A 23,419-nucleotide genomic window follows, 5' to 3' on the forward strand; every position below is an offset into this window, starting at 1 on the left:
CAAAAACGCTTTCTTTCGCCAAGACAGTGCGTTTCTCACTGTTACATGCATTTGAATGGGGAACTCGACCGAAACAAAGTATAGGTTTTCATTATGTGAATAACTTGGAAATCTTAGCTCAAACAGCTGCAAAACCTGTTTTCCCAGCACGGGAACCTTGAGTTCTATAAGATAAAGCCATAAACATGTGTATCCGAGTTTTCTATCAAAAGTTACAGCTATTTCTATGAAGTTGTACAAAAACGCTTTCTTTCGCCAAGACAGTGCGTTTCTCACTGTTACATGCATTTGAATGGGGAACTCGACCGAAACAAAGTACAAGTTATCATTATGTGAATAACTTGGAAATCTTAGCTCAAACAGCTGCAAAACCTGTTTTCCCAGCACGGAGACCTTGAGTTCTATAATATAAGGCCATAAACATGTTTGTCTGAGTCTTCTATCAAAAGTTACAGCTATTTCTATGAAGTTGTACAAAAACGCTTTCTTTCGCCAAGACAGTGCGTTTCTCACTGTTACATGCATTTGAATGGGGAACTCGACCGAAACAAAGTATAGGTTTTCATTATGTGAATAACTTGGAAATCTTAGCTCAAACAGCTGCAAAACCTGTTTTCCCAGCACGGGGACCTTGAGTTCTATAATATAAGGCCATAAACATGTTTGTCTGAGTCTTCTATCAAAAGTTACAGCTATTTCTATGAAGTTGTACAAAAACGCTTTCTTTCGCCAAGACAGTGCGTTTCTCACTGTTACATGCATTTGAATGGGGAACTCGACCGAAACAAAGTATAGGTTTTCATTATGTGAATAACTTGGAAATCTTAGCTCAAACAGCTGCAAAACCTGTTTTCCCAGCACGGGAACCTTGAGTTCTATAAGATAAAGCCATAAACATGTGTATCCGAGTCTTCTATCAAAAGTTACAGCTATTTCTATGAAGTTGTACAAAAACGCTTTCTTTCGCCAAGACAGTGCGTTTCTCACTGTTACATGCATTTGAATGGGGAACTCGACCGAAACAAAGTATAGGTTTTCATTATGTGAATAACTTGGAAATCTTAGCTCAAACAGCTGCAAAACCTGTTTTCCCAGCACGGAGACCTTGAGTTCTATAATATAAGGCCATAAACATGTTTGTCTGAGTCTTCTATCAAAAGTTACAGCTATTTCTATGAAGTTGTACAAAAACGCTTTCTTTCGCCAAGACAGTGCGTTTCTCACTGTTACATGCATTTGAATGGGGAACTCGACCGAAACAAAGTATAGGTTTTCATTATGTGAATAACTTGAAAATCTTAGCTCAAACAGCTGCAAAACCTGTTTTCCCAGCACGGGGACCTTGAGTTCTATAATATAAGGCCATAAACATGTTTGTCTGAGTCTTCTATCAAAAGTTACAGCTATTTCTATGAAGTTGTACAAAAACGCTTTCTTTCGCCAAGACAGTGCGTTTCTCACTGTTACATGCATTTGAATGGGGAACTCGACCGAAACAAAGTATAGGTTTTCATTATGTGAATAACTTGGAAATCTTAGCTCAAACAGCTGCAAAACCTATTTTCCCAGCACGGGAACCTTGAGTTCTATAGGATAAAGCCATAAACATGTGTATCCGAGTCTTCTATCAAAAGTTACAGCTATTTCTATGAAGTTGTACAAAAACGCTTTCTTTCGCCAAGACAGTGCGTTTCTCACTGTTACATGCATTTGAATGGGGAACTCGACCGAAACAAAGTATAGGTTTTCATTATGTGAATAACTTGGAAATCTTAGCTCAAACAGCTGCAAAACCTGTTTTCCCAGCACGGAGACCTTGAGTTCTATAATATAAGGCCATAAACATGTTTGTCTGAGTCTTCTATCAAAAGTTACAGCTATTTCTATGAAGTTGTACAAAAACGCTTTCTTTCGCCAAGACAGTGCGTTTCTCACTGTTACATGCATTTGAATGGGGAACTCGACCGAAACAAAGTATAGGTTTTCATTATGTGAATAACTTGAAAATCTTAGCTCAAACAGCTGCAAAACCTGTTTTCCCAGCACGGGGACCTTGAGTTCTATAATATAAGGCCATAAACATGTTTGTCTGAGTCTTCTATCAAAAGTTACAGCTATTTCTATGAAGTTGTACAAAAACGCTTTCTTTCGCCAAGACAGTGCGTTTCTCACTGTTACATGCATTTGAATGGGGAACTCGACCGAAACAAAGTATAGGTTTTCATTATGTGAATAACTTGGAAATCTTAGCTCAAACAGCTGCAAAACCTGTTTTCCCAGCACGGGAACCTTGAGTTCTATAAGATAAAGCCATAAACATGTGTATCCGAGTCTTCTATCAAAAGTTACAGCTATTTCTATGAAGTTGTACAAAAACGCTTTCTTTCGCCAAGACAGTGCGTTTCTCACTGTTACATGCATTTGAATGGGGAACTCGACCGAAACAAAGTATAGGTTTTCATTATGTGAATAACTTGGAAATCTTAGCTCAAACAGCTGCAAAACCTGTTTTCCCAGCACGGAGACCTTGAGTTCTATAATATAAGGCCATAAACATGTTTGTCTGAGTCTTCTATCAAAAGTTACAGCTATTTCTATGAAGTTGTACAAAAACGCTTTCTTTCGCCAAGACAGTGCGTTTCTCACTGTTACATGCATTTGAATGGGGAACTCGACCGAAACAAAGTATAGGTTTTCATTATGTGAATAACTTGAAAATCTTAGCTCAAACAGCTGCAAAACCTGTTTTCCCAGCACGGGGACCTTGAGTTCTATAATATAAGTCCATAAACATGTTTGTCTGAGTCTTCTATCAAAAGTTACAGCTATTTCTATGAAGTTGTACAAAAACGCTTTCTTTCGCCAAGACAGTGTGTTTCTCACTGTTACATGCATTTGAATGGGGAACTCGACCGAAACAAAGTATAGGTTTTCATTATGTGAATAACTTGGAAATCTTAGCTCAAACAGCTGCAAAACCTATTTTCCCAGCACGGGAACCTTGAGTTCTATAAGATAAAGCCATAAACATGTGTATCCGAGTCTTCTATCAAAAGTTACAGCTATTTCTATGAAGTTGTACAAAAACGCTTTCTTTCGCCAAGACAGTGCGTTTCTCACTGTTACATGCATTTGAATGGGGAACTCCACCGAAACAAAGTATAGGTTTTCATTATGTGAATAACTTGGAAATCTTAGCTCAAACAGCTGCAAAACCTGTTTTCCCAGCACGGGAACCTTGAGTTCTATAAGATAAAGCCATAAACATGTGTATCCGAGTTTTCTATCAAAACTTACAGCTATTTCTATGAAGTTGTACAAAAACGCTTTCTTTCGCCAAGACAGTGCGTTTCTCACTGTTACATGCATTTGAATGGGGAACTCGACCGAAACAAAGTACAAGTTATCATTATGTGAATAACTTGGAAATCTTAGCTCAAACAGCTGCAAAACCTGTTTTCCCAGCACGGAGACCTTGAGTTCTATAATATAAGGCCATAAACATGTTTGTCTGAGTCTTCTATCAAAAGTTACAGCTATTTCTATGAAGTTGTACAAAAACGCTTTCTTTCGCCAAGACAGTGCGTTTCTCACTGTTACATGCATTTGAATGGGGAACTCGACCGAAACAAAGTATAGGTTTTCATTATGTGAATAACTTGAAAATCTTAGCTCAAACAGCTGCAAAACCTGTTTTCCCAGCACGGGGACCTTGAGTTCTATAATATAAGGCCATAAACATGTTTGTCTGAGTCTTCTATCAAAAGTTACAGCTATTTCTATGAAGTTGTACAAAAACGCTTTCTTTCGCCAAGACAGTGCGTTTCTCACTGTTACATGCATTTGAATGGGGAACTCGACCGAAACAAAGTATAGGTTTTCATTATGTGAATAACTTGGAAATCTTAGCTCAAACAGCTGCAAAACCTGTTTTCCCAGCACGGGAACCTTGAGTTCTATAAGATAAAGCCATAAACATGTGTATCCGAGTCTTCTATCAAAAGTTACAGCTATTTCTATGAAGTTGTACAAAAACGCTTTCTTTCGCCAAGACAGTGCGTTTCTCACTGTTACATGCATTTGAATGGGGAACTCGACCGAAACAAAGTATAGGTTTTCATTATGTGAATAACTTGGAAATCTTAGCTCAAACAGCTGCAAAACCTGTTTTCCCAGCACGGAGACCTTGAGTTCTATAATATAAGGCCATAAACATGTTTGTCTGAGTCTTCTATCAAAAGTTACAGCTATTTCTATGAAGTTGTACAAAAACGCTTTCTTTCGCCAAGACAGTGCGTTTCTCACTGTTACATGCATTTGAATGGGGAACTCGACCGAAACAAAGTATAGGTTTTCATTATGTGAATAACTTGAAAATCTTAGCTCAAACAGCTGCAAAACCTGTTTTCCCAGCACGGGGACCTTGAGTTCTATAATATAAGGCCATAAACATGTTTGTCTGAGTCTTCTATCAAAAGTTACAGCTATTTCTATGAAGTTGTACAAAAACGCTTTCTTTCGCCAAGACAGTGCGTTTCTCACTGTTACATGCATTTGAATGGGGAACTCGACCGAAACAAAGTATAGGTTTTCATTATGTGAATAACTTGGAAATCTTAGCTCAAACAGCTGCAAAACCTATTTTCCCAGCACGGGAACCTTGAGTTCTATAAGATAAAGCCATAAACATGTGTATCCGAGTCTTCTATCAAAAGTTACAGCTATTTCTATGAAGTTGTACAAAAACGCTTTCTTTCGCCAAGACAGTGCGTTTCTCACTGTTACATGCATTTGAATGGGGAACTCGACCGAAACAAAGTATAGGTTTTCATTATGTGAATAACTTGGAAATCTTAGCTCAAACAGCTGCAAAACCTGTTTTCCCAGCACGGAGACCTTGAGTTCTATAATATAAGGCCATAAACATGTTTGTCTGAGTCTTCTATCAAAAGTTACAGCTATTTCTATGAAGTTGTACAAAAACGCTTTCTTTCGCCAAGACAGTGCGTTTCTCACTGTTACATGCATTTGAATGGGGAACTCGACCGAAACAAAGTACAAGTTATCATTATGTGAATAACTTGGAAATCTTAGCTCAAACAGCTGCAAAACCTGTTTTCCCAGCACGGAGACCTTGAGTTCTATAATATAAGGCCATAAACATGTTTGTCTGAGTCTTCTATCAAAAGCTACAGCTTTTTCTATGAAGTTGTACAAAAACGCTTTCTTTCGCCAAGAACAGTGCGTTTCTCACTGTTACATGCATTTGAATGGGGAACTCGACCGAAAAAAAGTATAGGTTTTCATTATGTGAATAACTTGGAAATCTTAGCTCAAACAGCTGCAAAACCTGTTTTCCCAGCACGGGAACCTTGAGTTCTATAAGATAAAGCCATAAACATGTGTATCCGAGTTTTCTATCAAAAGTTACAGCTATTTCTATGAAGTTGTACAAAAACGCTTTCTTTCGCCAAGACAGTGCGTTTCTCACTGTTACATGCATTTGAATGGGGAACTCGACCGAAACAAAGTATAGGTTTTCATTATGTGAATAACTTGGAAATCTTAGCTCAAACAGCTGCAAAACCTGTTTTCCCAGCACGGGAACCTTGAGTTCTATAAGATAAAGCCATAAACATGTGTATCCGAGTCTTCTATCAAAAGTTACAGCTATTTCTATGAAGTTGTACAAAAACGCTTTCTTTCGCCAAGACAGTGCGTTTCTCACTGTTACATGCATTTGAATGGGGAACTCGACCGAAACAAAGTACAAGTTATCCTTATGTGAATAACTTGGAAATCTTAGCTCAAACAGCTGCAAAACCTGTTTTCCCAGCACGGAGACCTTGAGTTCTATAATATAAGGCCATAAACATGTTTGTCTGAGTCTTCTATCAAAAGTTACAGCTATTTCTATGAAGTTGTACAAAAACGCTTTCTTTCGCCAAGACAGTGCGTTTCTCACTGTTACATGCATTTGAATGGGGAACTCGACCGAAACAAAGTATAGGTTTTCATTATGTGAATAACTTGGAAATCTTAGCTCAAACAGCTGCAAAACCTGTTTTCCCAGCACGGGAACCTTGAGTTCTATAAGATAAAGCCATAAACATGTGTATCCGAGTTTTCTATCAAAAGTTACAGCTATTTCTATGAAGTTGTACAAAAACGCTTTCTTTCGCCAAGACAGTGCGTTTCTCACTGTTACATGCATTTGAATGGGGAACTCGACCGAAACAAAGTATAGGTTTTCATTATGTGAATAACTTGAAAATCTTAGCTCAAACAGCTGCAAAACCTGTTTTCCCAGCACGGGAACCTTGAGTTCTATAAGATAAAGCCATAAACATGTGTATCCGAGTCTTCTATCAAAAGTTACAGCTATTTCTATGAAGTTGTACAAAAACGCTTTCTTTCGCCAAGACAGTGCGTTTCTCACTGTTACATGCATTTGAATGGGGAACTCGACCGAAACAAAGTATAGGTTTTCATTATGTGAATAACTTGGAAATCTTAGCTCAAACAGCTGCAAAACCTGTTTTCCCAGCACGGGGACCTTGAGTTCTATAATATAAGGCCATAAACATGTTTGTCTGAGTCTTCTATCAAAAGTTACAGCTATTTCTATGAAGTTGTACAAAAACGCTTTCTTTCGCCAAGACAGTGCGTTTCTCACTGTTACATGCATTTGAATGGGGAACTCGACCGAAACAAAGTATAGGTTTTCATTATGCGAATAACTTGGAAATCTTAGCTCAAACAGCTGCAAAACCTGTTTTCCCAGCACGGGAACCTTGAGTTCTATAAGATAAAGCCATAAACATGTGTATCCGAGTCTTCTATCAAAAGTTACAGCTATTTCTATGAAGTTGTACAAAAACGCTTTCTTTCGCCAAGACAGTGCGTTTCTCACTGTTACATGCATTTGAATGGGGAACTCGACCGAAACAAAGTATAGGTTTTCATTATGTGAATAACTTGGAAATCTTAGCTCAAACAGCTGCAAAACCTGTTTTCCCAGCACGGGAACCTTGAGTTCTATAAGATAAAGCCATAAAAATGTGTATCCGAGTCTTCTATCAAAAGTTACAGCTATTTCTATGAAGTTGTACAAAAACGCTTTCTTTCGCCAAGACAGTGCGTTTCTCACTGTTACATGCATTTGAATGGGGAACTCGACCGAAACAAAGTATAGGTTTTCATTATGTGAATAACTTGGAAATCTTAGCTCAAACAGCTGCAAAACCTGTTTTCCCAGCACGGAGACCTTGAGTTCTATAATATAAGGCCATAAACATGTTTGTCTGAGTCTTCTATCAAAAGTTACAGCTATTTCTATGAAGTTGTACAAAAACGCTTTCTTTCGCCAAGACAGTGCGTTTCTCACTGTTACATGCATTTGAATGGGGAACTCGACCGAAACAAAGTATAGGTTTTCATTATGTGAATAACTTGGAAATCTTAGCTCAAACAGCTGCAAAACCTGTTTTCCCAGCACGGGAACCTTGAGTTCTATAAGATAAAGCCATAAACATGTGTATCCGAGTCTTCTATCAAAAGTTACAGCTATTTCTATGAAGTTGTACAAAAACGCTTTCTTTCGCCAAGACAGTGCGTTTCTCACTGTTACATGCATTTGAATGGGGAACTCGACCGAAACAAAGTATAGGTTTTCATTATGTGAATAACTTGGAAATCTTAGCTCAAACAGCTGCAAAACCTGTTTTCCCAGCACGGAGACCTTGAGTTCTATAATATAAGGCCATAAACATGTTTGTCTGAGTCTTCTATCAAAAGCTACAGCTATTTCTATGAAGTTGTACAAAAACGCTTTCTTTCGCCAAGACAGTGCGTTTCTCACTGTTACATGCATTTGAATGGGGAACTCGACCGAAACAAAGTACAAGTTATCATTATGTGAATAACTTGGAAATCTTAGCTCAAACAGCTGCAAAACCTGTTTTCCCAGCACGGGGACCTTGAGTTCTATAATATAAGGCCATAAACATGTTTGTCTGAGTCTTCTATCAAAAGTTACAGCTATTTCTATGAAGTTGTACAAAAACGCTTTCTTTCGCCAAGACAGTGCGTTTCTCACTGTTACATGCATTTGAATGGGGAACTCGACCGAAACAAAGTATAGGTTTTCATTATGTGAATAACTTGGAAATCTTAGCTCAAACAGCTGCAAAACCTGTTTTCCCAGCACGGGGACCTTGAGTTCTATAATATAAGGCCATAAACATGTTTGTCTGAGTCTTCTATCAAAAGTTACAGCTATTTCTATGAAGTTGTACAAAAACGCTTTCTTTCGCCAAGACAGTGCGTTTCTCACTGTTACATGCATTTGAATGGGGAACTCGACCGAAACAAAGTATAGGTTTTCATTATGTGAATAACTTGAAAATCTTAGCTCAAACAGCTGCAAAACCTGTTTTCCCAGCACGGGGACCTTGAGTTCTATAAGATAAAGCCATAAACATGTGTTTCTGAGTCTTCTATCAAAAGTTACAGCTATTTCTATGAAGTTGTACAAAAACGCTTTCTTTCGCCAAGACAGTGCGTTTCTCACTGTTACATGCATTTGAATGGGGAACTCGACCGAAACAAAGTATAGGTTTTCATTATGTGAATAACTTGAAAATCTTAGCTCAAACAGCTGCAAAACCTGTTTTCCCAGCACGGGAACCTTGAGTTCTATAAGATAAAGCCATAAACATGTGTATCCGAGTCTTCTATCAAAAGTTACAGCTATTTCTATGAAGTTGTACAAAAACGCTTTCTTTCGCCAAGACAGTGCGTTTCTCACTGTTACATGCATTTGAATGGGGAACTCGACCGAAACAAAGTATAGGTTTTCATTATGTGAATAACTTGGAAATCTTAGCTCAAACAGCTGCAAAACCTGTTTTCCCAGCACGGGGACCTTGAGTTCTATAATATAAGGCCATAAACATGTTTGTCTGAGTCTTCTATCAAAAGTTACAGCTATTTCTATGAAGTTGTACAAAAACGCTTTCTTTCGCCAAGACAGTGCGTTTCTCACTGTTACATGCATTTGAATGGGGAACTCGACCGAAACAAAGTATAGGTTTTCATTATGTGAATAACTTGGAAATCTTAGCTCAAACAGCTGCAAAACCTGTTTTCCCAGCACGGGGACCTTGAGTTCTATAATATAAGGCCATAAACATGTTTGTCTGAGTCTTCTATCAAAAGTTACAGCTATTTCTATGAAGTTGTACAAAAACGCTTTCTTTCGCCAAGACAGTGCGTTTCTCACTGTTACATGCATTTGAATGGGGAACTCGACCGAAACAAAGTATAGGTTTTCATTATGTGAATAACTTGAAAATCTTAGCTCAAACAGCTGCAAAACCTGTTTTCCCAGCACGGGGACCTTGAGTTCTATAAGATAAAGCCATAAACATGTGTTTCTGAGTCTTCTATCAAAAGTTACAGCTATTTCTATGAAGTTGTACAAAAACGCTTTCTTTCGCCAAGACAGTGCGTTTCTCACTGTTACATGCATTTGAATGGGGAACTCGACCGAAACAAAGTATAGGTTTTCATTATGTGAATAACTTGAAAATCTTAGCTCAAACAGCTGCAAAACCTGTTTTCCCAGCACGGGAACCTTGAGTTCTATAAGATAAAGCCATAAACATGTGTATCCGAGTCTTCTATCAAAAGTTACAGCTATTTCTATGAAGTTGTACAAAAACGCTTTCTTTCGCCAAGACAGTGCGTTTCTCACTGTTACATGCATTTGAATGGGGAACTCGACCGAAACAAAGTATAGGTTTTCATTATGTGAATAACTTGGAAATCTTAGCTCAAACAGCTGCAAAACCTGTTTTCCCAGCACGGGGACCTTGAGTTCTATAATATAAGGCCATAAACATGTTTGTCTGAGTCTTCTATCAAAAGTTACAGCTATTTCTATGAAGTTGTACAAAAACGCTTTCTTTCGCCAAGACAGTGCGTTTCTCACTGTTACATGCATTTGAATGGGGAACTCGACCGAAACAAAGTATAGGTTTTCATTATGTGAATAACTTGGAAATCTTAGCTCAAACAGCTGCAAAACCTGTTTTCCCAGCACGGGGACCTTGAGTTCTATAATATAAGGCCATAAACATGTTTGTCTGAGTCTTCTATCAAAAGTTACAGCTATTTCTATGAAGTTGTACAAAAACGCTTTCTTTCGCCAAGACAGTGCGTTTCTCACTGTTACATGCATTTGAATGGGGAACTCGACCGAAACAAAGTATAGGTTTTCATTATGTGAATAACTTGAAAATCTTAGCTCAAACAGCTGCAAAACCTGTTTTCCCAGCACGGGGACCTTGAGTTCTATAAGATAAAGCCATAAACATGTGTTTCTGAGTCTTCTATCAAAAGTTACAGCTATTTCTATGAAGTTGTACAAAAACGCTTTCTTTCGCCAAGACAGTGCGTTTCTCACTGTTACATGCATTTGAATGGGGAACTCGACCGAAACAAAGTATAGGTTTTCATTATGTGAATAACTTGAAAATCTTAGCTCAAACAGCTGCAAAACCTGTTTTCCCAGCACGGGGACCTTGAGTTCTATAAGATAAAGCCATAAACATGTGTTTCTGAGTCTTCTATCAAAAGTTACAGCTATTTCTATGAAGTTGTACAAAAACGCTTTCTTTCGCCAAGACAGTGCATTTCTCACTGTTACATGCATTTGAATGGGGAACTCGACCGAAACAAAGTATAGGTTTTCATTATGTGAATAACTTGAAAATCTTAGCTCAAACAGCTGCAAAACCTGTTTTCCCAGCACGGGAACCTTGAGTTCTATATGATAAAGCCATAAACATGTGTATCCGAGTCTTCTATCAAAAGTTACAGCTATTTCTATGAAGTTGTACAAAAACGCTTTCTTTCGCCAAGACAGTGCGTTTCTCACTGTTACATGCATTTGAATGGGGAACTCGACCGAAACAAAGTATAGGTTTTCATTATGTGAATAACTTGGAAATCTTAGCTCAAACAGCTGCAAAACCTGTTTTCCCAGCACGGGGACCTTGAGTTCTATAAGATAAAGCCATAAACATGTGTTTCTGAGTCTTCTATCAAAAGTTACAGCTATTTCTATGAAGTTGTACAAAAACGCTTTCTTTCGCCAAGACAGTGCGTTTCTCACTGTTACATGCATTTGAATGGGGAACTCGACCGAAACAAAGTATAGGTTTTCATTATGTGAATAACTTGGAAATCTTAGCTCAAACAGCTGCAAAACCTGTTTTCCCAGCACGGGGACCTTGAGTTCTATAAGATAAAGCCATAAACATGTGTTTCTGAGTCTTCTATCAAAAGTTACAGCTATTTCTATGAAGTTGTACAAAAACGCTTTCTTTCGCCAAGACAGTGCATTTCTCACTGTTACATGCATTTGAATGGGGAACTCGACCGAAACAAAGTATAGGTTTTCATTATGTGAATAACTTGAAAATCTTAGCTCAAACAGCTGCAAAACCTGTTTTCCCAGCACGGGAACCTTGAGTTCTATATGATAAAGCCATAAACATGTGTATCCGAGTCTTCTATCAAAAGTTACAGCTATTTCTATGAAGTTGTACAAAAACGCTTTCTTTCGCCAAGACAGTGCGTTTCTCACTGTTACATGCATTTGAATGGGGAACTCGACCGAAACAAAGTATAGGTTTTCATTATGTGAATAACTTGGAAATCTTAGCTCAAACAGCTGCAAAACCTGTTTTCCCAGCACGGGAACCTTGAGTTCTATAAGATAAAGCCATAAACATGTGTATCCGAGTCTTCTATCAAAAGTTACAGCTATTTCTATGAAGTTGTACAAAAACGCTTTCTTTCGCCAAGACAGTGCGTTTCTCACTGTTACATGCATTTGAATGGGGAACTCGACCGAAACAAAGTATAGGTTTTCATTATGTGAATAACTTGGAAATCTTAGCTCAAACAGCTGCAAAACCTGTTTTCCCAGCACGGGAACCTTGAGTTCTATAAGATAAAGCCATAAACATGTGTATCCGAGTCTTCTATCAAAAGTTACAGCTATTTCTATGAAGTTGTACAAAAACGCTTTCTTTCGCCAAGACAGTGCGTTTCTCACTGTTACATGCATTTGAATGGGGAACTCGACCGAAACAAAGTACAAGTTATCATTATGTGAATAACTTGGAAATCTTAGCTCAAACAGCTGCAAAACCTGTTTTCCCAGCACGGAGACCTTGAGTTCTATAATATAAGGCCATAAACATGTTTGTCTGAGTCTTCTATCAAAAGTTACAGCTATTTCTATGAAGTTGTACAAAAACGCTTTCTTTCGCCAAGACAGTGCGTTTCTCACTGTTACATGCATTTGAATGGGGAACTCGACCGAAACAAAGTATAGGTTTTCATTATGTGAATAACTTGGAAATCTTAGCTCAAACAGCTGCAAAACCTGTTTTCCCAGCACGGGGACCTTGAGTTCTATAATATAAGGCCATAAACATGTTTGTCTGAGTCTTCTATCAAAAGTTACAGCTATTTCTATGAAGTTGTACAAAAACGCTTTCTTTCGCCAAGACAGTGCGTTTCTCACTGTTACATGCATTTGAATGGGGAACTCGACCGAAACAAAGTATAGGTTTTCATTATGTGAATAACTTGGAAATCTTAGCTCAAACAGCTGCAAAACCTGTTTTCCCAGCACGGGGACCTTGAGTTCTATAATATAAGGCCATAAACATGTTTGTCTGAGTCTTCTATCAAAAGTTACAGCTATTTCTATGAAGTTGTACAAAAACGCTTTCTTTCGCCAAGACAGTGCGTTTCTCACTGTTACATGCATTTGAATGGGGAACTCGACCGAAACAAAGTATAGGTTTTCATTATGTGAATAACTTGAAAATCTTAGCTCAAACAGCTGCAAAACCTGTTTTCCCAGCACGGGAACCTTGAGTTCTATAAGATAAAGCCATAAACATGTGTATCCGAGTCTTCTATCAAAAGTTACAGCTATTTCTATGAAGTTGTACAAAAACGCTTTCTTTCGCCAAGACAGTGCGTTTCTCACTGTTACATGCATTTGAATGGGGAACTCGACCGAAACAAAGTATAGGTTTTCATTATGTGAATAACTTGGAAATCTTAGCTCAAACAGCTGCAAAACCTGTTTTCCCAGCACGGGAACCTTGAGTTCTATAAGATAAAGCCATAAACATGTGTATCCGAGTCTTCTATCAAAAGTTACAGCTATTTCTATGAAGTTGTACAAAAACGCTTTCTTTCGCCAAGACAGTGCGTTTCTCACTGTTACATGCATTTGAATGGGGAACTCGACCGAAACAAAGTATAGGTTTTCATTATGTGAATAACTTGGAAATCTTAGCTCAAACAGCTGCAAAACCTGTTTTCCCAGCACGGGAACCTTGAGTTCTATAAGATAAAGCCATAAACATGTGTATCCGAGTCTTCTATCAAAAGTTACAGCTATTTCTATGAAGTTGTACAAAAACGCTTTCTTTCGCCAAGACAGTGCGTTTCTCACTGTTACATGCATTTGAATGGGGAACTCGACCGAAACAAAGTACAAGTTATCATTATGTGAATAACTTGGAAATCTTAGCTCAAACAGCTGCAAAACCTGTTTTCCCAGCACGGAGACCTTGAGTTCTATAATATAAGGCCATAAACATGTTTGTCTGAGTCTTCTATCAAAAGTTACAGCTATTTCTATGAAGTTGTACAAAAACGCTTTCTTTCGCCAAGACAGTGCGTTTCTCACTGTTACATGCATTTGAATGGGGAACTCGACCGAAACAAAGTATAGGTTTTCATTATGTGAATAACTTGGAAATCTTAGCTCAAACAGCTGCAAAACCTGTTTTCCCAGCACGGGGACCTTGAGTTCTATAATATAAGGCCATAAACATGTTTGTCTGAGTCTTCTATCAAAAGTTACAGCTATTTCTATGAAGTTGTACAAAAACGCTTTCTTTCGCCAAGACAGTGCGTTTCTCACTGTTACATGCATTTGAATGGGGAACTCGACCGAAACAAAGTATAGGTTTTCATTATGTGAATAACTTGAAAATCTTAGCTCAAACAGCTGCAAAACCTGTTTTCCCAGCACGGGGACCTTGAGTTCTATAAGATAAAGCCATAAACATGTGTTTCTGAGTCTTCTATCAAAAGTTACAGCTATTTCTATGAAGTTGTACAAAAACGCTTTCTTTCGCCAAAGACAGTGCGTTTCTCACTGTTACATGCATTTGAATGGGGAACTCGACCGAAACAAAGTATAGGTTTTCATTATGTGAATAACTTGAAAATCTTAGCTCAAACAGCTGCAAAACCTGTTTTCCCAGCACGGGAACCTTGAGTTCTATAAGATAAAGCCATAAACATGTGTATCCGAGTCTTCTATCAAAAGTTACAGCTATTTCTATGAAGTTGTACAAAAACGCTTTCTTTCGCCAAGACAGTGCGTTTCTCACTGTTACATGCATTTGAATGGGGAACTCGACCGAAACAAAGTATAGGTTTTCATTATGTGAATAACTTGGAAATCTTAGCTCAAACAGCTGCAAAACCTGTTTTCCCAGCACGGGGACCTTGAGTTCTATAATATAAGGCCATAAACATGTTTGTCTGAGTCTTCTATCAAAAGTTACAGCTATTTCTATGAAGTTGTACAAAAACGCTTTCTTTCGCCAAGACAGTGCGTTTCTCACTGTTACATGCATTTGAATGGGGAACTCGACCGAAACAAAGTATAGGTTTTCATTATGTGAATAACTTGGAAATCTTAGCTCAAACAGCTGCAAAACCTGTTTTCCCAGCACGGGAACCTTGAGTTCTATAAGATAAAGCCATAAACATGTGTATCCGAGTCTTCTATCAAAAGTTACAGCTATTTCTATGAAGTTGTACAAAAACGCTTTCTTTCGCCAAGACAGTGCGTTTCTCACTGTTACATGCATTTGAATGGGGAACTCGACCGAAACAAAGTATAGGTTTTCATTATGTGAATAACTTGGAAATCTTAGCTCAAACAGCTGCAAAACCTGTTTTCCCAGCACGGGAACCTTGAGTTCTATAAGATAAAGCCATAAACATGTGTATCCGAGTCTTCTATCAAAAGTTACAGCTATTTCTATGAAGTTGTACAAAAACGCTTTCTTTCGCCAAGACAGTGCGTTTCTCACTGTTACATGCATTTGAATGGGGAACTCGACCGAAACAAAGTATAGGTTTTCATTATGTGAATAACTTGAAAATCTTAGCTCAAACAGCTGCAAAACCTGTTTTCCCAGCACGGGAACCTTGAGTTCTATAAGATAAAGCCATAAACATGTGTATCCGAGTCTTCTATCAAAAGTTACAGCTATTTCTATGAAGTTGTACAAAAACGCTTTCTTTCGCCAAGACAGTGCGTTTCTCACTGTTACATGCATTTGAATGGGGAACTCGACCGAAACAAAGTATAGGTTTTCATTATGTGAATAACTTGGAAATCTTAGCTCAAACAGCTGCAAAACCTGTTTTCCCAGCACGGGGACCTTGAGTTCTATAATATAAGGCCATAAACATGTTTGTCTGAGTCTTCTATCAAAAGTTACAGCTATTTCTATGAAGTTGTACAAAAACGCTTTCTTTCGCCAAGACAGTGCGTTTCTCACTGTTACATGCATTTGAATGGGGAACTCGACCGAAACAAAGTATAGGTTTTCATTATGTGAATAACTTGGAAATCTTAGCTCAAACAGCTGCAAAACCTGTTTTCCCAGCACGGGAACCTTGAGTTCTATAAGATAAAGCCATAAACATGTGTATCCGAGTCTTCTATCAAAAGTTACAGCTATTTCTATGAAGTTGTACAAAAACGCTTTCTTTCGCCAAGACAGTGCGTTTCTCACTGTTACATGCATTTGAATGGGGAACTCGACCGAAACAAAGTATAGGTTTTCATTATGTGAATAACTTGGAAATCTTAGCTCAAACAGCTGCAAAATCTGTTTTCCCAGCACGGGAACCTTGAGTTCTATAAGATAAAGCCATAAACATGTGTATCCGAGTCTTCTATCAAAAGTTAAAGCTATTTCTATGAAGTTGTACAAAAACGCTTTCTTTCGCCAAGACAGTGCGTTTCTCACTGTTACATGCGTTTGAATGGGGAACTCCACCGAAACAAAGTACAAGTTTTCATTATGTGAATAACTTGGAAATCTTAGCTCAAACAGCTGCAAAACCTGTTTTCCCAGCACGGAGACCTTGAGTTCTATAATATAAGGCCATAAACATGTTTGTCTGAGTCTTCTATCAAAAGTTACAGCTATTTCTAAGTCTTCTATCAAAAGTTACAGCTATTTCTATGAAGTTGTACAAAAACGCTTTCTTTCGCCAAGACAGTGCGTTTCTCACTGTTACATGCATTTGAATGGGGAACTCGACCGAAACAAAGTACAAGTTTTCATTATGTGAATAACTTGGAAATCTTAGCTCAAACAGCTGCAAAACCTGTTTTCCCAGCACGGGAACCTTGAGTTCTATAAGATAAAGCCATAAACATGTGTATCCGAGTCTTCTATCAAAAGTTACAGCTATTTCTATGAAGTTGTACAAAAACGCTTTCTTTCGCCAAGACAGTGCGTTTCTCACTGTTACATGCATTTGAATGGGGAACTCGACCGAAACAAAGTACAAGTTATCATTATGTGAATAACTTGGAAATCTTAGCTCAAACAGCTGCAAAACCTGTTTTCCCAGCACGGGAACCTTGAGTTCTATAAGATAAAGCCATAAACATGTGTATCCGAGTCTTCTATCAAAAGTTACAGCTATTTCTATGAAGTTGTACAAAAACGCTTTCTTTCGCCAAGACAGTGCGTTTCTCACTGTTACATGCATTTGAATGGGGAACTCGACCGAAACAAAGTATAGGTTTTCATTATGTGAATAACTTGGAAATCTTAGCTCAAACAGCTGCAAAACCTGTTTTCCCAGCACGGGAACCTTGAGTTCTATAAGATAAAGCCATAAACATGTGTATCCGAGTTTTCTATCAAAAGTTACAGCTATTTCTATGAAGTTGTACAAAAACGCTTTCTTTCGCCAAGACAGTGCGTTTCTCACTGTTACATGCATTTGAATGGGGAACTCGACCGAAACAAAGTACAAGTTATCATTATGTGAATAACTTGGAAATCTTAGCTCAAACAGCTGCAAAACCCGTTTTCCCAGCACGGAGACCTTGAGTTCTATAATATAAGGCCATAAACATGTTTGTCTGAGTCTTCTATCAAAAGTTACAGCTATTTCTATGAAGTTGTACAAAAACGCTTTCTTTCGCCAAGACAGTGCGTTTCTCACTGTTACATGCATTTGAATGGGGAACTCGACCGAAACAAAGTATAGGTTTTCATTATGTGAATAACTTGAAAATCTTAGCTCAAACAGCTGCAAAACCTGTTTTCCCAGCACGGGGACCTTGAGTTCTATAATATAAGGCCATAAACATGTTTGTCTGAGTCTTCTATCAAAAGTTACAGCTATTTCTATGAAGTTGTACAAAAACGCTTTCTTTCGCCAAGACAGTGCGTTTCTCACTGTTACATGCATTTGAATGGGGAACTCGACCGAAACAAAGTATAGGTTTTCATTATGTGAATAACTTGGAAATCTTAGCTCAAACAGCTGCAAAACCTGTTTTCCCAGCACGGGAACCTTGAGTTCTATAAGATAAAGCCATAAACATGTGTATCCGAGTCTTCTATCAAAAGTTACAGCTATTTCTATGAAGTTGTACAAAAACGCTTTCTTTCGCCAAGACAGTGCGTTTCTCACTGTTACATGCATTTGAATGGGGAACTCGACCGAAACAAAGTATAGGTTTTCATTATGTGAATAACTTGGAAATCTTAGCTCAAACAGCTGCAAAACCTGTTTTCCCAGCACGGAGACCTTGAGTTCTATAATATAAGGCCATAAACATGTTTGTCTGAGTCTTCTATCAAAAGTTACAGCTATTTCTATGAAGTTGTACAAAAACGCTTTCTTTCGCCAAGACAGTGCGTTTCTCACTGTTACATGCATTTGAATGGGGAACTCGACCGAAACAAAGTATAGGTTTTCATTATGTGAATAACTTGAAAATCTTAGCTCAAACAGCTGCAAAACCTGTTTTCCCAGCACGGGGACCTTGAGTTCTATAATATAAGGCCATAAACATGTTTGTCTGAGTCTTCTATCAAAAGTTACAGCTATTTCTATGAAGTTGTACAAAAACGCTTTCTTTCGCCAAGACAGTGCGTTTCTCACTGTTACATGCATTTGAATGGGGAACTCGACCGAAACAAAGTATAGGTTTTCATTATGTGAATAACTTGGAAATCTTAGCTCAAACAGCTGCAAAACCTGTTTTCCCAGCACGGGAACCTTGAGTTCTATAAGATAAAGCCATAAACATGTGTATCCGAGTCTTCTATCAAAAGTTACAGCTATTTCTATGAAGTTGTACAAAAACGCTTTCTTTCGCCAAGACAGTGCGTTTCTCACTGTTACATGCATTTGAATGGGGAACTCCACCGAAACAAAGTATAGGTTTTCATTATGTGAATAACTTGGAAATCTTAGCTCAAACAGCTGCAAAACCTGTTTTCCCAGCACGGGAACCTTGAGTTCTATAAGATAAAGCCATAAACATGTGTATCCGAGTCTTCTATCAAAAGTTACAGCTATTTCTATGAAGTTGTACAAAAACGCTTTCTTTCGCCAAGACAGTGCGTTTCTCACTGTTACATGCATTTGAATGGGGAACTCGACCGAAACAAAGTACAAGTTATCCTTATGTGAATAACTTGGAAATCTTAGCTCAAACAGCTGCAAAACCTGTTTTCCCAGCACGGAGACCTTGAGTTCTATAATATAAGGCCATAAACATGTTTGTCTGAGTCTTCTATCAAAAGTTACAGCTATTTCTATGAAGTTGTACAAAAACGCTTTCTTTCGCCAAGACAGTGCGTTTCTCACTGTTACATGCATTTGAATGGGGAACTCGACCGAAACAAAGTATAGGTTTTCATTATGTGAATAACTTGAAAATCTTAGCTCAAACAGCTGCAAAACCTGTTTTCCCAGCACGGGAACCTTGAGTTCTATAAGATAAAGCCATAAACATGTGTATCCGAGTCTTCTATCAAAAGTTACAGCTATTTCTATGAAGTTGTACAAAAACGCTTTCTTTCGCCAAGACAGTGCGTTTCTCACTGTTACATGCATTTGAATGGGGAACTCGACCGAAACAAAGTACAAGTTATCATTATGTGAATAACTTGGAAATCTTAGCTCAAACAGCTGCAAAACCTGTTTTCCCAGCACGGAGACCTTGAGTTCTATAATATAAGGCCATAAACATGTTTGTCTGAGTCTTCTATCAAAAGTTACAGCTATTTCTATGAAGTTGTACAAAAACGCTTTCTTTCGCCAAGACAGTGCGTTTCTCACTGTTACATGCATTTGAATGGGGAACTCGACCGAAACAAAGTATAGGTTTTCATTATGTGAATAACTTGGAAATCTTAGCTCAAACAGCTGCAAAACCTGTTTTCCCAGCACGGGGACCTTGAGTTCTATAATATAAGGCCATAAACATGTTTGTCTGAGTCTTCTATCAAAAGTTACAGCTATTTCTATGAAGTTGTACAAAAACGCTTTCTTTCGCCAAGACAGTGCGTTTCTCACTGTTACATGCATTTGAATGGGGAACTCGACCGAAACAAAGTATAGGTTTTCATTATGTGAATAACTTGAAAATCTTAGCTCAAACAGCTGCAAAACCTGTTTTCCCAGCACGGGGACCTTGAGTTCTATAAGATAAAGCCATAAACATGTGTTTCTGAGTCTTCTATCAAAAGTTACAGCTATTTCTATGAAGTTGTACAAAAACGCTTTCTTTCGCCAAGACAGTGCGTTTCTCACTGTTACATGCATTTGAATGGGGAACTCGACCGAAACAAAGTATAGGTTTTCATTATGTGAATAACTTGAAAATCTTAGCTCAAACAGCTGCAAAACCTGTTTTCCCAGCACGGGAACCTTGAGTTCTATAAGATAAAGCCATAAACATGTGTATCCGAGTCTTCTATCAAAAGTTACAGCTATTTCTATGAAGTTGTACAAAAACGCTTTCTTTCGCCAAGACAGTGCGTTTCTCACTGTTACATGCATTTGAATGGGGAACTCGACCGAAACAAAGTATAGGTTTTCATTATGTGAATAACTTGGAAATCTTAGCTCAAACAGCTGCAAAACCTGTTTTCCCAGCACGGGAACCTTGAGTTCTATAAGATAAAGCCATAAACATGTGTATCCGAGTCTTCTATCAAAAGTTACAGCTATTTCTATGAAGTTGTACAAAAACGCTTTCTTTCGCCAAGACAGTGCGTTTCTCACTGTTACATGCATTTGAATGGGGAACTCGACCGAAACAAAGTACAAGTTATCCTTATGTGAATAACTTGGAAATCTTAGCTCAAACAGCTGCAAAACCTGTTTTCCCAGCACGGAGACCTTGAGTTCTATAATATAAGGCCATAAACATGTTTGTCTGAGTCTTCTATCAAAAGTTACAGCTATTTCTATGAAGTTGTACAAAAACGCTTTCTTTCGCCAAGACAGTGCGTTTCTCACTGTTACATGCATTTGAATGGGGAACTCGACCGAAACAAAGTATAGGTTTTCATTATGTGAATAACTTGAAAATCTTAGCTCAAACAGCTGCAAAACCTGTTTTCCCAGCACGGGAACCTTGAGTTCTATAAGATAAAGCCATAAACATGTGTATCCGAGTCTTCTATCAAAAGTTACAGCTATTTCTATGAAGTTGTACAAAAACGCTTTCTTTCGCCAAGACAGTGCGTTTCTCACTGTTACATGCATTTGAATGGGGAACTCGACCGAAACAAAGTATAGGTTTTCATTATGTGAATAACTTGGAAATCTTAGCTCAAACAGCTGCAAAACCTGTTTTCCCAGCACAGGAACCTTGAGTTCTATAAGATAAAGCCATAAACATGTGTATCCGAGTCTTCTATCAAAAGTTACAGCTATTTCTATGAAGTTGTACAAAAACGCTTTCTTTCGCCAAGACAGTGCGTTTCTCACTGTTACATGCATTTGAATGGGGAACTCGACCGAAACAAAGTATAGGTTTTCATTATGTGAATAACTTGGAAATCTTAGCTCAAACAGCTGCAAAACCTGTTTTCCCAGCACGGGAACCTTGAGTTCTATAAGATAAAGCCATAAACATGTGTATCCGAGTCTTCTATCAAAAGTTACAGCTATTTCTATGAAGTTGTACAAAAACGCTTTCTTTCGCCAAGACAGTGCGTTTCTCACTGTTACATGCATTTGAATGGGGAACTCGACCGAAACAAAGTACAAGTTATCATTATGTGAATAACTTGGAAATCTTAGCTCAAACAGCTGCAAAACCTGTTTTCCCAGCACGGGAACCTTGAGTTCTATAAGATAAAGCCATAAACATGTGTATCCGAGTTTTCTATCAAAAGTTACAGCTATTTCTATGAAGTTGTACAAAAACGCTTTCTTTCGCCAAGACAGTGCGTTTCTCACTGTTACATGCATTTGAATGGGGAACTCGACCGAAACAAAGTATAGGTTTTCATTATGTGAATAACTTGGAAATCTTAGCTCAAACAGCTGCAAAACCTGTTTTCCCAGCACGGGGACCTTGAGTTCTATAATATAAGGCCATAAACATGTTTGTCTGAGTCTTCTATCAAAAGTTACAGCTATTTCTATGAAGTTGTACAAAAACGCTTTCTTTCGCCAAGACAGTGCGTTTCTCACTGTTACATGCATTTGAATGGGGAACTCGACCGAAACAAAGTATAGGTTTTCATTATGTGAATAACTTGAAAATCTTAGCTCAAACAGCTGCAAAACCTGTTTTCCCAGCACGGGGACCTTGAGTTCTATAAGATAAAGCCATAAACATGTGTTTCTGAGTCTTCTATCAAAAGTTACAGCTATTTCTATGAAGTTGTACAAAAACGCTTTCTTTCGCCAAGACAGTGCGTTTCTCACTGTTACATGCATTTGAATGGGGAACTCGACCGAAACAAAGTATAGGTTTTCATTATGTGAATAACTTGAAAATCTTAGCTCAAACAGCTGCAAAACCTGTTTTCCCAGCACGGGGACCTTGAGTTCTATAAGATAAAGCCATAAACATGTGTTTCTGAGTCTTCTATCAAAAGTTACAGCTATTTCTATGAAGTTGTACAAAAACGCTTTCTTTCGCCAAGACAGTGCGTTTCTCACTGTTACATGCATTTGAATGGGGAACTCGACCGAAACAAAGTATAGGTTTTCATTATGTGAATAACTTGAAAATCTTAGCTCAAACAGCTGCAAAACCTGTTTTCCCAGCACGGGAACCTTGAGTTCTATAAGATAAAGCCATAAACATGTGTATCCGAGTCTTCTATCAAAAGTTACAGCTATTTCTATGAAGTTGTACAAAAACGCTTTCTTTCGCCAAGACAGTGCGTTTCTCACTGTTACATGCATTTGAATGGGGAACTCGACCGAAACAAAGTATAGGTTTTCATTATGTGAATAACTTGGAAATCTTAGCTCAAACAGCTGCAAAACCTGTTTTCCCAGCACGGGGACCTTGAGTTCTATAATATAAGGCCATAAACATGTTTGTCTGAGTCTTCTATCAAAAGTTACAGCTATTTCTATGAAGTTGTACAAAAACGCTTTCTTTCGCCAAGACAGTGCGTTTCTCACTGTTACATGCATTTGAATGGGGAACTCGACCGAAACAAAGTACAAGTTATCATTATGTGAATAACTTGGAAATCTTAGCTCAAACAGCTGCAAAACCTGTTTTCCCAGCACGGGGACCTTGAGTTCTATAATATAAGGCCATAAACATGTTTGTCTGAGTCTTCTATCAAAAGTTACAGCTATTTCTATGAAGTTGTACAAAAACGCTTTCTTTCGCCAAGACAGTGCGTTTCTCACTGTTACATGCATTTGAATGGGGAACTCGACCGAAACAAAGTATAGGTTTTCATTATGTGAATAACTTGAAAATCTTAGCTCAAACAGCTGCAAAACCTGTTTTCCCAGCACGGGGACCTTGAGTTCTATAATATAAGGCCATAAACATGTTTGTCTGAGTCTTCTATCAAAAGTTACAGCTATTTCTATGAAGTTGTACAAAAACGCTTTCTTTCGCCAAGACAGTGCGTTTCTCACTGTTACATGCATTTGAATGGGGAACTCGACCGAAACAAAGTATAGGTTTTCATTATGTGAATAACTTGAAAATCTTAGCTCAAACAGCTGCAAAACCTGTTTTCCCAGCACGGGGACCTTG

Source organism: Rhamphochromis sp. 'chilingali' (assembly GCF_963969265.1).
Source record: "Rhamphochromis sp. 'chilingali' genome assembly, chromosome: 8".
In the NCBI taxonomy this organism is placed as follows: Eukaryota; Metazoa; Chordata; class Actinopteri; order Cichliformes; family Cichlidae; genus Rhamphochromis; species Rhamphochromis sp. 'chilingali'.